Here is a 13,715-nt window from a genome sequence, read left to right as displayed (position 1 = left end):
GTTCTATACACAGTAAGACCCAACCAGCATATCTAGTTCTTTATTGAATATTGCATTTTACCCACTCTTTCCCTCTTCCTAAAATAAATGGTGCTCTAGCATAATAAACCTCTATCAGCTTTGCGGTGTCAATTAGCCAGCTAGCCATCACTGACTCCTCAGAGACCAAACAGAACTTTATCTGACCCCTCGGTTTTACACATGTCATGGACAATTTGCCACTCTCAGGTAGTCCTGAAATGCGCTGCCAGAATAGACAGATGTATCTCTATCACAGTCCCTTCAACTCTCTTTCCCTTCTGAAGTCAAGGGCATGCTTTGAACTGAAACAGTTTCAGTTTTTTCTGCACTGTTATCCTTTTTTTCGATTTATTTCTCTCCCACTGCTGACTCTCCATCATTTATAGGCTTATGGCTATATCCTGGTAAGAATACAGATTTCATGTGTCAAAGGTGTGTCTTGGGCCCCTGCACTAATAGTTTGTCTACTGTCTGGCCCAATCAAGTTTACCCTTCCCGAGGCATGTGTTTACAGCTGTTGCACCTGTATAAGTATACTTTATAGAGTAAGAAGCAGGGAGAGTAAAGATATGTAAGAGATTTAAATAATCTTTTGATAATAATGATGGCTGAAATCAATCATATACAATTAGCGTAACGTATTAAGGAGAGCATGATTCCTCAACTTCACCACACTCCGTATTGTCCCACATTGCTCTGCTATGTATGATTGAGTCTCCACTCAGGGGTTGTAATCCCTGAACCCTACCCCTCTACTGGACCACGTCTCTTCTCTGCACCGTGTCTTCCGCCAGCATCTGCCAGTTTCCAGCCGTCTGGATGGCATCACCAGCTATGACAAGAGAATAAATCCATGAGCCGCCACCTTCTCCTAGCATCTGAGGGACGCACATGACAGCTCTCAATAAACTCCCCAAGATTGTTTTTTTTTTTTCTTCTTCTTCTTCCTTTTTTTAATCTCTGACGGCAGACGTTGGAATCCTGCTGTCAGCATAACGGGTGCATATTAGCAGGGCTGGCTCCACCTGGCCCCACCGCTCCACGACCTGTCCCCTCCCTGTAATTATCCCTTAGCCCCTTTCCCATTAACCTACTCCCTTTGATCCCCACACATGCTGATATTATGCAAAACTGCTGAATAGAGAGACTAGGATAGTGCAAAACAGCACGCTGTTACCCATGGTTCTGATTTTCTCACCTATTCTACTCTTCTTTCACTCTGTCTCTCCCTAATTATCTGCCTCTTTGTCATGGATTAAATTAATTTCAAAGGAGTCTGCGAGGATAGAAAAGGGATGAAGAAGAGGAGGATAGAGTTGTGGGAAAAGAGAAAATACTGGTATTGGATATTTTACAAGCCATCAAGGGTGAATAAAGAAATCTGAAAAAGGGTCTGAAAAAGAACTATTTCTTTTAGTTTCCCCATGCATGTATCAAGTAAAACGTCTTCATTAGGTCGGGGGGCCTAAAAGCAAATATCATGGTCTGCACAATGCTGAAGGTCTGTGACTGACCTTTCTTTGGTTTTAATCATTGCAACTCTTGACAGCTTAATAAGTTGAAGGTGCCGGGTTGCAGTCTAACGTAATAAGGCCCACACCAGAGCCTTGGCCACCTATGATTGCTCCCATAAGTCTTAGCACATCTGGCTCTGTGTCCTTGGGTGAGAGATATTTTCCATAACTTTTCTTATGCTCAGAAGCCACCATCGGCTTTTATTAAGAATGGGGATGATACAGTGCACGGTGTCTCCTCGTGGTAGCGTATGTCCACAAGGCGTTCGACATTCATAATGCCACGTCGCAGTCACTATTATCCTTTCAGTTGACAACCACAGTGCAGTACAGCTCCAGTGCATCCCACCATGCAGTGTTTAACTTGCTAAATATTCCAGTAATATATGGGTGTACTTTGTAAATCACACTACCATATTTATTTCCTCCCTACTGAAGTATATTGTTAGATAGAATATATGCCATCCATATTCCATGGTTTATTACATCTATGGATGAATTACCCACCATTTATGATGCACATAAGGTGTATAATTCTATATGCAGTAAAGTTTTTTATGGAGACACAGCTTTTCACCCTCCACTTCTCATCCCCACTCGTAGCCCACAGAGGAAGAAATTAATCCACAGCTAAAAAACTATTGTTGTTGCATTAAGAAGAGTGGCAAATCTTTGAGGATTTGAACTCTTTGAGAAAAGAATTAGCTCTAACCTAAACACTCGTGTTTGTTTAGCAGACCACATAGTGTTTGATAAAATAACCACTGAAAACCATATTGCATAAAAAATTTACAGTTTAATTAATATGAATATATACATATAATATATACATATATGAAATAGAAAAAAATGGTTTTAAAAATCTGTTGAATTCCTGCTGACCTCTACATGAACTCGCTATTAAAAGTTTGGACAAGCTAGTTAAGCACATTGTCATCCAAGAGAACTACTTTTGACACCATGACATCTCATCATCTTATATCCCTATGATGACAGACTTTTTCAGATGACGGACAGCCATACCTTTAAAGTGCACACTGGCCTTTTAACATGCCGGCACTGAGCAATCCTTTCAATTGAAAGGCTCCAGACTGAGGTGAGCTGCTATCATTAGCAGTCATGTTAATAAAGGGGACCAGGATTTGTTTGATGGGACTGTGACACAGTCAGCCATCAAAGGCTACATCTCACCACCCACTCATTGTTCTGAACAGATGCTTTTCCACTGACTTTCCCTAACATCTTCATTGGTGTTCTGACCCAAAAGGCCAGTCTGTCTGTCTGCCTAATGCAAAAGGCCTGAGACATTCGCCTTGCTGGAGTCCTCAGATTTGTAGAATAAGGCGCCTAAATCTCTCTGTTGTATGCTGAAGGTTTGATCTCTACTGTGTTTTAGCAGAGAGGCTAATGTAGTAGTTTGAACCCCTGAGCTTCCTGTTGGAGATATTTTAATGAATGGCCTTTGTTTGGGCTTCTGGTTGCCTCTGTGTGATCGCCATAGAAGCTATGCCAAGCCTACCGTTGATTGGGCACCCTTAAAGGTGAGGATGAAAGCTCTTGTGGGAGACACAGGGGGTTGAAAAGGGTGATGTAGAAGGGGAATAGATAAAGAGGTGGTATGAAGACAGCGTGGAGGTATTAAAAGCAAGCCCCTGCACTATTAAATCCATCCATAGCAAGGACAGTAGAAATGTAAATGTAAATTGCCTATTACATTTTCATGTAAAGCATCTTTTTCCTCCATTTGCGGCTGTGATTGTATGACGTCTGTTTAAATCTCATGAATGCAGCGGTGAGTCACTTATCCAATGGATCCAATGTCTAAAATGAATTGTTAATATAGGATATGTTGAACCTGTGGAGGATAAGGGCTGTGACACACAAAAAAACGTTTAAAAATGGACCTAAAGTAATATTGTCAAGCTCTTATGGTCATGAGCAGAAGAAATCGCTAAATCACTGAACAACTCTTTAACGTATTTATATAATAAAACATTCTTACCATGCTCTTATCGTATTAAGTCTTTTAGTTATCTTGCAGTTGACTAGCTGGACGTTATTCTCAGCCGCAGATCCAAGTCTGTCATTGCTGTTTAAAAAAATATTTTCTGTAACTAAGAGCTTAATTTTGATATAATTTTCTGTTACACTGATTAATGTTAACAGAGATTTTCTCATACCTCAAGTTTTATTCATATACAAGTTGAGATTATCATGGCCTGTTTTCTTTTAACAAAGCTTTTTGCTCATTTCACCCTGCGATTTATCACGACCCTTAAACTTAGGAACAGATTTTTGTATTTGTTCTATACTCCCGTTTTCTCTCCATCTTGCTTTTTTTCCTTTGCGGTGAGGGCCAAATTGAAAGAGTGAGGCGCCAGTTTAAAGGGCAGACCCAGGTCCCTGCCTCCAGGGCTTTTACATCAGTGCTGACAGAAAGCCGTGTGAACCACTGGGAAATGTTTCATCGGTCACGACACATTATGCAGCCAAGTGAGAGCCACATTAAACTTTTCACTTACTCCATCAATGCTTCCATTTTATTGTCCGGCACGCCTGCTGACAAATCTGCAACCCAGGGTCCACCGGAGAGTTTAACAGCTCAGAATGTTTCCTCCAATTAATGTAATTCCTCAGGTCTTTGGAATAAGAAAATAAATTTTGTGGCGTCCCAGAGGTTTTGACATATACGTGGGTAGTTTACGCAGGGGGACTGTAACCCTTCATTGCATTTGATGAGAAAAAACAAATAGCTGATTGATTTAGATGCTTTCTTAAAAAAAAATAAAAGGAAAAAAAAAACTTACATTCGGTTAGCAGCTCATGTTGCATGCACGTTCAAACCCCAGTAATACTCATTTGGCGATGGATGGATTTATAAACATGACTTCTACTGACATAAGATGCAAAATACCCATTTAAATGAAGCATGCTGACTCAAAAGATAAAAGTCATGCAACAAGTCAAATTTGAAAAGTTGAACTTTGCCCGTTACAGCTTCTGTATATGAGTAATGCTGTTCTTTTAACAATAGAACAGCATTACACAATTTTCTAAGCAATGTCATCCTTTGCAGGGAATGAGGTCATGTCTAAGTATTTTGTGCTTATGGATCATTCCCCTTAAAACTACTGATATTTTCATGAAGAGTAAAAGTTAAGTCTGACGATTGTTCAGCCCTTGCAAAAAACAAAACAAAAACAAAACTACAGCCATTTTTTTAAAAAAGTGTCAGACGTTCTCCTGCTGTTTCGCTGCTCTCTTCTAGTCTGTCTTTTACTGTGTGAGTGTAATCTGAGGGCATGGGGTCCTGTTGGTCAGACGAGGGATGCAGCAGGAGGGGTAATAGTAAGTTTTATGTTAAGTTTTCTTTACAAAGATCCACTTTGTACAAACTGAAAAAAACTGTAGTAAAAAGTATAACAACTCTTTACCTGTTTTCATGTTGGGAAGTTCACCAGAATGAGTTAGTTACTCTTCTTGTTTCTCCAACTGCCTTTTCCCTCCCAGTCTTCCCATTTTCCATGTCTCCTGTCCTCTGGTGGTGAGTGGCTTATGTGGACCATTGTGGGTCACAAACTACTACAAACTGGTATATGTAGGTTTTTAACTGCATTTTTATTATAAATGCATTCTTACTTTTTCTAGAGTTGGTTAAATTGATACAGATTTTTTGAAAGCGTTATCATTTAACATGACTGTGGCACTGTGTGGCACATCGTCAGTCTGCATGGAAGTGAAGGGATACCTCCCACACCAAGTGAAGATAGCTGGCTTGGTCAGTCAGCCTCAACCACCCTTGATCATGCCATCAACTGCTCTGTCATATGTGAAACCCATGGCATGCATTATGTTTGGCATTAATCAGACTTTCTCTCAGCCTTGCAAGGGGAAAATGTTCACTGGGGTCAGCCAAGGGACATAGAGAGATACAAAGTGTGAGCGAGGGAGAGAAAGAGAGAGCAGACAAACGTGGAAGAGCAGATTAGGTGAAAATAACTGTAGCATGGACAAGAGAGCTTTATTAATGGGATTATGGGCTCATAGATTTTGATATATCATTGGTTCAGAAAGGGAGTGAAAGTGTCAGGGAATACAGAAAATAAGAGGAGACAAGTATTTGTTAACAGTAATTTATTGAATCGCTATCACAGGGAGGTGAGGATGGGATTTGACCAAAAAGAGCTGGGTTGTATTGATGTAGTTAACTTGGAAAAGACCTGCAGGATGAAACGATGCTAACCTCAACACATCATTAAACTTGACATTTCATCCAAAATGGTCTCCTTTTTAAAATTTATAAGTTATTTTGTGGTTTTATATCAGAGAGCTATAGGCAAAATCTCTTTAATTACTGAGTCTGCCATTGTTTATATGCCACTACATAAAATTATGTTTAATAATGTGTAGCCAGTATCAAGATGTGGGGATTTACTAAAGCTATACCATAAAAGAGGCTAGTGCTTTTAATGGGAGGAGGAGCATTTACTTGTTACTAAATACAGCAGTTAACCTCTTTTGAGCACATTAGCGGGACCCAGTGTTAAATCTTTTTCCTATTATTTTCCCCACCCTGTTTATGATAGCTATAGCACTGTCAAAAATGTATTTTGCTTTTTAGTAATGACCTTTTTCTTGGTTCATTAAGTACAAACATATCCTCAGTGTTGAGGAGCTCTAAGCCATTACAGAAGTACATATTATAAAATAAAGCAAAGATAGCTTTTTCTTTTCTGTCTTTTTTTTTTTTGTTACATATATTTACACACTTTCAAAGCCACCATCTAGAAATTCACACATTTACTACTTAAGCTTTTCGGTGGTCCACGAGGAAACAAGTAAATTGAGCATTAGTGATGATCAAAATAGGGTTTATACAAACCTGACCAATCAAGATAAAGAAGTAAATAATAATAAAAAGAAAAAAAGGCACTGGATGGTAGTTTGAATGTGGTTGTGTGTTGTAGGAAAATGCACACCAGGTGGGCATAAGCTGAAACCGTTAGTGGATATGGTTGTCTTATTTTGTTTTTGTCTCGTAGAGGAATACCATCTATGTAACTGAAGTAGGTTGATGAAACGTACCATGCAGACATCATCAAACACCAATACCCCTGCAGTAGTACCACCACTATGTGCTGCCGCTGATTTCTCTCCAGCTGCTCACGTGGCAAATCCTTTATGTTCCCTCATATAAGAATTTAGTTACAGTTGTCTGCTGTCACTTATTGTCTTATTGTCGTATTATATTTCCCACAGCGGGGAATATGGCTGTATAACAGCTTTCTTGCCCTCTGTTGTGTGGCTTGGAATCGTTCCAAAGACCCCGAACACAGTAAAGTACAACTTTCTAAGACTCCCGTTAAGACGGATCGCTTTCTCTTCACTCGAAACACGAGGAAATCACTCAGATGTTTTACTGTATCTAACTTGACTCCTAACAACAGGGAAAGAAAATCTATTTTAGGCGCAACGACGGGAAATCAGCTATCGTTTAGTGCATATCTTTTCTAGAGGGTGAGGGGGTGGAGAGAGGTTGAAATTTTAAATGCCTCATTTTGATGAGCTTTGACAGTAATGCAGCCACATTGGCAAATGTAGCAGATTTCTATGACACCCATGTCATAGGGCTGTGGTTATGCTTCTGCTCGATCATTAGAGAAGACTTCTAAGAGAGACAAGTGAGATGTGAGTAATGGTGCTGAAGCAAGCTTGTATAAACATGTCAGTGAGCAGAAAAGTTCTCCTGTCATCTAGGTATTTTACTCTCAAAGAGTGACAAACTAAATAGCTAAAATCCCCTAGGCTAAAATCTGCACGCTCTACCACATTAGAGTATTGGCTTCTAATGCCATAAGAATGTGACAATCGCATTTTGAAACATTTTACATATTCTTTCCCAAACAGCCACCTTGTTAGCCAACCATGTTTGTTTTTCCTACTTCTTCCCCCGATGCATTTCTCTGCAGGCATGGCTTTGGAAGTGGTGATGAATGAGTGGAAGTTGACTCATTATTAAAGGTGGGAGATGATTAATAAGGACCATATGTGTTTTCCTCTATAGTGTAAATAAAATATATCATTCACGTAATGCAGGGCTGAGCTGGGAGAGTGATTTATGGGGTGTTAAAATGCACGAGGAGCCAAAGGCTGAAGCCCTCTCAGACACACTGCCATGACAGTGCCCTACCCTGCCGCTTTAACATGACTTAGATATCTCACACTCCTGCTCCTTGCTATCGCTCTCTGTTTCCTTATCTCGATTACCACCGTGCGGGATTTATATGTCTCAGACTTTCGGGAGAGTTCCCAAAATTGTTCTGAGGTCATTCAGAACGAATTTAAATGGGACCTCTAAAACCTTACATTTTAGAGTGTAGCTGTATTTTTGCATTTATCATTGATAACCCAGGAAAACTGCAAATATATATAAATATAATTGATAGAAAAGAAGAGGAAATTTTAAAAAAGCGTACCTCGTGTATACATGGTAGTAGAATAATTCTCTACTACTCAGCCTTGATGTTCCAAAGAAAACGCATTGGTTGTACCATCGTCTTTGGCAGATAGCCACCACCGCACACCTAAGGTATCGATTCACTTTAGACGTCACCATATTTCTCAACTTCAGATCCTGATGGAGTGTCTCTGTTTAAGTGTTTGAAGGTAGATGTCCAACGAGACGCATGTTAGAAGCATTATCTCCTCATCAGTCCCGCTGTCTTTGAAGTGTACAATTGAGGAGAGCAGGTCTGCACCTCTCTTTGTTTGGCTGTGCAACAAAAATTGAATATGTAAGCTTCAACCCGGTACACCACAATTGTGCAGACTTTCTGTGACCGATGTGTCACCAGGAGGGAGAATGAGATTTGAACAAAGCAGTCTTTCACTCATTTTTTTTTTTTTTTTTTTGTTTGAGAAAAAAACCCATTCAAAAATCGCTGTGTCGTTAAGTGCTTAGTTTTTTGTGTTCTGGTAACTCTGGTTTCACTTAGCATTTTGGGATTTCTGGTTTATGATATTTCCTCAGCTTTCGGGCAGTTACACTGTCCTCTTCTTCAACTGTGTTGCTGAGCAGCGTAGTATGCTAGATGACCGTATGCTAGTTATACAGCTGTGAAAAATGCTGCCACAAAGTAATGGAGAGAAAAGGGAATGCGGGGAGATGCACTGCTTTTTACATAGGCATCTTAAAAGATTTTGTCTATTCGCTCCATATATTCAGGTCTATTTCCATTGAGGATCCCACTCTTTTAAAGCCACTTTCATAATGATATGATAAAATCATAGCTAACATAAATCTGCTAAGTCAGCTGTGTGTCAGTTTACATCATGTGAAGATGTCTAGTAAGTCTGTTCCCTAAATGAGTTTGTGTCTGTGCATTTTTGTGTGTCTGCCTTCAGAATATGCATAAACACAGAACATGTGTATGAAAATGTGTGTTTTTCACATCAAAAACGACTGACAATGGAACCTTGAGTAGGCCCATGATTCAGTATCCTGCCCATTCCCCATGGTTCCTGACCTGGGGGAAGGATCTGTCTGGGTTTTGGCAGGCTCTATAACCACTGCCCTCCCTCACTGCATTTATCACCACTTCATCTCAAATAGGAAAATAGGGGCACTGATTTATTTATTTTTTATTTTTTTGTGGGGCAGAGGGTTACAGCTATTTCTCCAAATTTCTTTTTAAGTCAGGCCCTTCCAGGCCCACTGATGGCAGCTGCCTATTCTGCTGTTCACTGGGGGCATGCCCTGGTTTCATGTGTGCTGTTGTGGCGGGAGTAAAAGAGAGAGAGGGAGAAAGTGGAAAAGGAAGATGGAGTAGGGGAATAGAAACACTCCCACTGTGCCAGCGTGCCCCAACCTCAGCCAGGGTGACACACTTACCAGCCAGCATTCTCTCACCTTGCCGTGACACTGCAGGAAAGCCACGCTCTGCCTCTGAATGGGGGCACTGGGTGCAGAGGGAACCTGTCGAAGAAGCCTCCTAAATCACGCTGCTGGGGAGACGGATGTTAATGTGCTGTCTCGATGTCTTAAAGTACAAAGTTAGAGCCACAGACTCTTGCTGAGAGAGGCTACAAGACAGCGGCTCCCTCATATCCTTTGTTTACACAGCCAGTGGAGTGGGACTACTTTACCTGGACCCACTGAGTTCACTCACACAAATCCTTCAATATGTACAAGTGAACATAAGGAGCTTAGCCCAGAGAAGGCAATTCAGTCTGCTTCCCCAGCCATCCTCTAGAAATGACAAATTAGAGATGTTAAACAGCCTGGTGTGGGTATTACAACTAAAGAAGCATTTTCGGGAGAGTTATGTACAAAGAGTTATTACTACAAGCAGCAATGCTATAAGCTCAGGCTTAGGCTTAAGTTCAAGTATTAACTACATCTAATATTCTGAAGTAGCATTGATAACATACAAATCATACACTGGTTGCCATCCCTTAAAATATATATTTATATAATTCCTAGACTTAATTTCGACATGTATGTGGCTCTAAATACTGACTGCGTCAAACATATCTGTCCTCACCCCACCGTATTCCTCCCCCGCCCCAAAGTCAGTCCTCCTTTCTTATAGCTGGTACCCAAATAACACAGAGGCTCAGTGAGAGCCATGTTTAAGCTAATACACAGCATTTTCATGGAGTGGGTGTAACTGACACCAATCCCAGTGGGGCAATTACAGGAAATTAATTACCAGCCATTCCTGTATTAATGGTTTATTCCAAAATAAAGCAAGCTAATTTATTTATTTTGACACAGAAAATTGTTTCAATGAGGATTATAAAAAGTTATTTGCTAAACAAAATGGAAGGGAGGAAGGCGAAATGAAGCAAGGGTTAAAAAAAGAAAACGTGAAAAATCCTGCAAAATGCAGTAATTAGTGGATAATAATGCCACTGCTAGCAGTGCGCTTCCCCAATATGACTGTAGGTATTTGACTGAGAATTAAGAACCATTTCCCAGTGTCTGCTCTTCCCTGCCTGTATTGTACGCTGCACCGGAATCTCACACCTCCAGCAAAGAAGCAAAATCTCTGCAGAGCGAGGATGATGAGGAGGGGCGACGTCCTGTGAACCTGGGGCCTGAGGGTGAGAAGAGAAAATGGGTAGGTTGTCAGGGAGTAAAAGAGCAGGAGTGGGGGAGACATAGAGTGACAATGCAAGATGAGTTAGGGAGTGAAGTGGGGTGGTGGGAAGTAAGCAGGAGTGAGACAGAGAAAAAGAGAGAAAGCACTCTGACAGACTGAGAAACCTTGAGGTGCCATCTGGCGTGTGGGGGCCAAAGGAAAGGGCTCACTGACCCTTGACCCAGATCCCCCTTTTAGCAAACATCCCAGTGCTGCAGATTTATAGTCTGCTGAGGAACAATATCTGTCAAAGACCTGAGGTGAAGGCTGGCAGTGTCCGATTATCTCCAGGTGACTAGAAACGATTGGAAATACGAATGCTCAGGATGTGGTGGTGCACTTGTGAGTTTGACCTCAGCAGCAGTTCAGACAACACAGAGCAAGAAAGTAGAATGTAAACTGGAATTTTTCTTTTGCTTTTTCTGTTGTTTTTTTTGTGTTTCTGGCTTGTTCCTGTTTAAGAACTGAAGGAATACCAAGAAAAGGAGGGGACATTTACCTGACAGCAGTGAGGGGCTGTGATTTTACAATATCTCACAGAATAAAAGAGTAGTATGTGATATTAGTATGAAAATCAGTCTGCCCTCAGCTGATTAGTTTGTCTGAATATGCTTGGGCTCTGTTTTTGTTTTCAAAACTATTTGGTTTCCACTCCGCTCAGCAGGAACGCCACAACAATAACAATAACTGCTCGGGGTCCAATGTAACAAGGATCAATACTGCCTGCAGAGATTGTTAGGACGCCCCGAGGCAAAGCAGCCCCCACAATCGCAAATGCACATGCATACACACATAGAAGCCTACACATGAACATGAGCCCCTTTACTCAACCGCAGAGAACCAAAAGCTACCTTAGAACAAAAGATTAAGAAGAATACTCATGTGGCAGCCAGCTGTCATTCACCATCACATTTGATTTGTGCAACGGTATCCAATAAATCTGGTCGCTGGCTTTCCTTTCTTTCTTTTTATTGCCCACACAGACTCTTTTGCCCTTTTTTGCATTTTAAGGAGGGGTGGGTAAGTCTTTACATGGGCTCAAACCTGAATAGATCTTTGTCGTGCTCATTTTTCCTGGTTCTGACTCTACCCAATGCATCCCACAAGTGGCAAAGTCCCTCTCAACCTCAGATGCAGGCAGGCTGTTTAGTAGCTAGTTAGCATTCAGAGCAGCTATGCTAACACCCAGCAGACAATTATGCCACGGGGGGCCGGTAAAAGGACTTGATTTCTTAGATATGCTCTATTAGTGTGGCTTGAAATAATCTACTGAGTGATGATTTTTTGTGGCTCACATTATAACTAAAAAGTTAAATGATGTGATGTAAATGGCATATTTTTACATTTTTGTTGACAGTGTGATTATTTTATTACTCAGTGCAGCTCTGTGTGTTAAGTGAATGACTCCTAAATGCAAAGAATTTCAACGTTTATCTAAAACAACAGTCCAGACTGTCTCGCTTGTCCACGGTTTTTCTGCCTCTCCTTTGTGCAGTGTGCTGACATCATAAATGGTAATGTCTGCTGGCTAGCAAGGCATTTCTTAGCTGGTGGCCCGGAATTCCTGATATTTGCTATCGAGAAGCAGCAGGATCAGTAATGCTAACTATGTGGATCATTCTTAGAAGACTCGGCAACAGCCGTCATGCCCTCATAATAATGCTGTGCATTTCAGCAGTATGTCTCAATTGAGAGCTGCAGCAACCCAATGCTTTCATTGTTCTTGTCTTCTTTTGTGATGCAGTCAGGAAAAAAAAAAATTCATTTCTTTTCTAATGGCATGAAAAGATTTCATTGAAGTGCAGATTGAGAGTGTACCGCTGTGGCTTGTGGAGCCAGGCCAAAAATACAGTGCCCGCGAAAATGCCCTGGCTCTGCAGTATCATTCCAGAAGCAAACTGGTGTTCTTCACTGAAGCTGAGCAGCGTCATAGCAACCCAGTGCAATGCATAAAAGATGACCTCAGAGGCACTGGCTTGACATGCACTTCCACAACAAGACACAAGATGGGCTGGTTTCAAACTTACAAAGGTCAAACGAGGCCAAGCATCAAAGTGATAGTTTGTGCTATGATATATTTGTAACATGAAAATGTGCATTTATTAAAACGATGTATCTGCAGACTGGATCACATTTGCAAGAAATCTAAAATCTTTTCTCATTTTCCCTGCGTGTCTTTGTCAATGCTTGCATTGTAGCGCACAGGGACTGTCAGTCTGCCTAATAGCTAGGTTTCATTTGACGTAGACGTGACGTCGACGTAAAGCGCGAAATTTGACTGGCGGTCGGAAGTGAAAAAGATAAGCGCAAAATCACAGACAGACAGTACGCAAAATGCCTATGTCCTGTTGTGTTTACGGATGCTCCAGTAGGTCGACCCGAGAAACTGATAAATGGTATTTTAGGGTACCAAAAATAGCCCAACGAAGAGGAGAAAAATGGAAAATTCTAACCGAAAAACGTACGGAAGGCCCAACAGCGCCTCTACTACCTGAGGAGACTGCGGAGCGCACACATTCCCAGATCTCTGATGTTGAACTTCTACAACTGTGCCATCAGCAGCGTTCTGACGTATGGATTTCTAGTGTGGTTCCCCAGCTGCACCAAGGCCGATCAGCAAGCACTCCAGCGGGTGGTGAAAGAAGCTGGCAGAATTATTGGAACAAGTCTGCCAGAGATCGGTAATATCTTCCCCACTCGCTGTCTGAGGAGGGTGCACAGTATCCTGCGGGACCAACATCACCCTGCGCGCCACCTTTTCCATCTGCTGCCCTCAGGGAGAAGGTACAGGTCTATACAGGCCAGACTGGCCAACAGCCTGTATCCACAGGCTGTGAGGCTCCTGAACTCTCTGCCCCCCTCTCACGGACAATAACCATATCCAACTTCTTAATAGCAATGAACTGGTCTGCATTGGTGCATCATATCTTTATTCTCTTCCCCCTCCTGCCCCCCCCCCCCTTTCTTAAATAGATAACTATCATATCTGATATCATATCTCACAGTACAATAATATTGAATGGGTTGCATTGTTGTA

The 13,715-nt window shown here is 41.4% G+C and overlaps 1 protein-coding gene across 3 annotated transcripts in view; it reads left to right on the top strand.

Moving 5' to 3' along the window:
• The window catches only part of LOC146696829 (uncharacterized), a 311,434-nt gene that overhangs the window by 180,379 nt on the left and 117,340 nt on the right, over window positions 1–13,715 (top strand). The window lies entirely within an intron of this gene.

The sequence above is a fragment of the Copadichromis virginalis genome, linkage group LG12, assembly GCF_057382275.1.
Source record: "Copadichromis virginalis isolate Kocher_CV1m ecotype Utaka linkage group LG12, C_Virginalis_male_GT1.1, whole genome shotgun sequence".
Classification (NCBI taxonomy): Eukaryota; Metazoa; Chordata; class Actinopteri; order Cichliformes; family Cichlidae; genus Copadichromis; species Copadichromis virginalis.
This window is presented reverse-complemented; position numbering and strand designations above follow the sequence as displayed.